Source organism: Camellia sinensis, chromosome 12, assembly GCF_055761805.1.
Source record: "Camellia sinensis isolate YWXY chromosome 12, ASM5576180v1, whole genome shotgun sequence".
In the NCBI taxonomy this organism is placed as follows: Eukaryota; Viridiplantae; Streptophyta; class Magnoliopsida; order Ericales; family Theaceae; genus Camellia; species Camellia sinensis.
Window position 1 is genome coordinate 55,582,905 of NC_138972.1, and position 3,322 is coordinate 55,586,226.

Genomic DNA, 3,322 nt, shown 5'->3' on the forward strand with positions numbered 1-3,322 from the left:
GTCCTCATTTCGTTTCCGGATCTGAGTTCTCTTGTTTCAAGAGTGTAGTTGGAGTCAGGGTCATTTGGAACCATTTTGTGCTTGCAAAATTTTGGGTAGCAGCAGAACTGCACGTGCGGGAAGGGTAGTGCACATGCAGGAAGGATATGTCGCACGTAAGGTGAAGGAGAGTTCAAGGGGTTGGCTACTGAAATAAATACACGTGCGGAGGGCACATGCGGGAGGATGGGCTGCATGTGTGAAAATGTGCTCTGTCCGATTTTTTTTTTCTTTTTCTTTCCTTGGGCTGAGCACCCACTTCACTTTTCCTTCATCTCTTTCTCTCTCTCTCTCTCTCTAAAATACATTTCTCTTCCTTCTTTCTACATTTACTTTCACCAAACTCCATTAAACCTTTGATTTCTCCTAATCTATTTGAGTTTTGACCTAGGTTCCTTCATCAAATTTGGAGAGTTCTTCGAGGGCTATATTTTGTGCAGTGAAGATCAGATTTCAACACCGTCAATTTGGAGGTTTCTTCTCTCTTCTTCTCTAAATCTTGAGGTAAGAAGTTTCTTTGAGCTATATATATGGTTTTGGCATGTTCTAGTTTTCTCTTGATGAAATCTTTAAGTTATGAATTGGGGGTTGAAATGAAGATTTTGAATGGATTTTAAAAATAGAAAATTCTCACCCCTCTCATGGAATTGGTTTTCAATTCATGAAAGGTATGACTATTAAAAGTCCATGGATAAAAAGAAATACCTCTTGAGAATAAATGAAATTCATTTTGGGTGGAAACCCTAAAATTTGAAATTTGGGGAAAAGTTGAAATTGTTAAGAGAAAACTCATGAAATCATGACATTTTGTTGAAAAAGATGGGGAAAGTTATATGTGATTTCATTGTTGAATCATCCATGTAAAGAAGGAAGATTTTGTTTGAAAAATTTCCACGGATAGTATAGTGAGAATACTTTGAATCATGGGAAGGCTGAAAATTGTATAATATTGTGATTGTGGATTGGGTCTTGTGTCCCACAGATATGATTATTGATATTTAATTTGAAAACATTGAAAATGTTGATGATTGTATTGTGTTAAGGTAAAATGTTGGGGAACATGAAAATTGTAAAATTGTATTTGCATATACGCATTTGCATAGCTTGGAATATTGATTATCGTTGTTATGTTTTGGAAATTAAATTGTCGTTGATAAAACAATTGTAAATCTTGAAAATGTTTTAGGATAAATATGTCTTGTAAGTCCGGATAAGAGGTGTAGATTGGTATTGTTAAGTTGGCCTGAGTGTCTAGGGTAAAAGACCAAAAACACACGAAGAAGGTACCACGTGTTGGAAAATTTTGGTTTTATAAGCTTATTTTGGGCCAACTTTGAGCCCAAAGTTAAGTGGGGTCCACACGTCTTTTGAGGTGGATCCAAGTGTTGACATGTTCCTTGCGGTATAGCAAGTCAGGTAGTGAAGACAATTTGTCAAAACTATTTATGAGTGAATGAGAAGTTGACGTCGTTTTCGGTTTCATGAAATGAGAAGTTAAAGAGCCAAATGTGGGTTACCTTATTTTGGTTGTCCTATATAGAAACAATAAGAGTATATAAGCTCTCGGTTGACATACTTGGGATGTGCTCCAAGGGGCACCCCAAGTTTTGTAAGGATGGGAGTCATGGACAAAGTGGGCTTGACCCAAATCTACCACACGTGCACGCGCCGCCGTCGGCCGAGCAGGGCTGGGTCGGACGCTGGTGCGTGGTAAGGGTTTTCTACCTTTCCAAACAGACACATCTTGGCCTATAAATACATGGTCCTCTAGCATATTCATTTATTCAATTCCTTCATGTTTTTCTTTCTTTCATGTATTTGTTCTTCATACTTGTTCGTAAAAGTTTTAGAGAGTTACAGAACTCAGGTTCTGGCATTGATAATCCGTAAGCACCTGTGCGGCGGCGAATCTATCTTAAGGACTGAGTGTTACACACTAGACTTGATCTTGATTTTGCTATTCTAAACTTTTTGGTGATTTTTCTGTTCAGAATTCCAATATAAGAATAATTTTGTAAGTCATTTATTTTTGTTTTGTCATTTACACAGAAGATTGTTCCAACACCACGTGCTTTCTGGTTAGGAGCTGATAAAGTGGGGATTGGTAGTGCATGACATGCCTACTTGTAGATACCAACCTAGGAATTACTTAAGTTGTATTTACCGCCCCGGTGCTTGTTTTGAAATTTCTGAGATAATGACTTTTGAAATGAGAATTGCATATAGTTTTCAAATGAAACAAAGTTATGGATTTTGAGGCGTGGCATTGCATGGCATCCAATTTGTGAGCCTACTAAACATTTATACTTTGTTAAGATCGCTCTATTGGGATCTGTGCTCACCCCTAGTGGTTTTATACTGGAAAGGATGTAATGATTCCACCTAACTAAAGACATGAAAATATTGTAAAGCACGATGTTCTTTCCTTTTATTAACTATTTTGTGACAAGCAAAGGGCTTTATTTGTATGGATGTGTAGCCATTTTTGTGGAACCGGCTTAAGTCTTAGAAGCTGTAGCCCTTGGGGCATTTGTTTTATTGCTTTATTCTTTTTTGTTTTCATTGTCACATATACTACGGATTCAAATTTTTTTTTTTTTGAAATCTGAATCTGTATTGCATGTGGACTCCTTTTGTAAATCTCTCGTATGAATGAAATCCAAATATAGAGATTTGACCACTTATTTTGAAATTTGTGAAATAGAAGGGATTAATCAGGCTTGTTTTTATGTCATTTATTTGGGGGCATTACAATAACTCCCTTTTTAAGTTAATTTTCTTTAAAATTAGTTTTCATAACAATTAGTGAAAAACACCCAACAAATATCCTCAATAATTTTTTAATAGAGAAAATTATTGAAAAGGCTAACCTAGGAGAATATAAGACATTAGGTCCAGTAGATATTTTTTTTTATTGGTGAGAGATCCACCTTTTATGAAATAGTTTGATGAGAAGTCATTTTTATTGTTTAGGAGGACATTTTGTTTCTAATTTTACTCTTTAATTTATCTATTGACTTTTTTTGACTATCTGTTCAAATTTATATCTATCTGTTTAAATTGTTTCCATATCTGTTCGATTTTTTTCATATCTGTTCAATTTTTTTTTTTACCTATCTATTTAAATTTTTGCTATATATTGAATTTTTATACCTCTCTTCTCTCTCTCTCTCTCTCTATATATATATATATATATCTGTTGAAATTCTCACTTTAAACTTATTTGAACAGATCATATCCATTGTTCAAAAAAAATTATCTATTCAAATTTTTTTATCTGTTA

The 3,322-nt window shown here is 34.6% G+C and overlaps 1 long non-coding RNA gene across 1 annotated transcript; it reads left to right on the forward strand.

Annotated features, from left to right (window-relative positions):
- The first annotated feature begins 292 nt into the window (after nucleotides 1-292).
- LOC145804512 (uncharacterized) lies at nucleotides 293-2,852 on the forward strand. The gene is made up of 2 exons (XR_014346421.1): nucleotides 293-543; nucleotides 2,089-2,852. It is a non-coding gene; the product is annotated as an uncharacterized LOC145804512 (long non-coding RNA).
- Nucleotides 2,853-3,322: the final 470 nt, after the last annotated feature.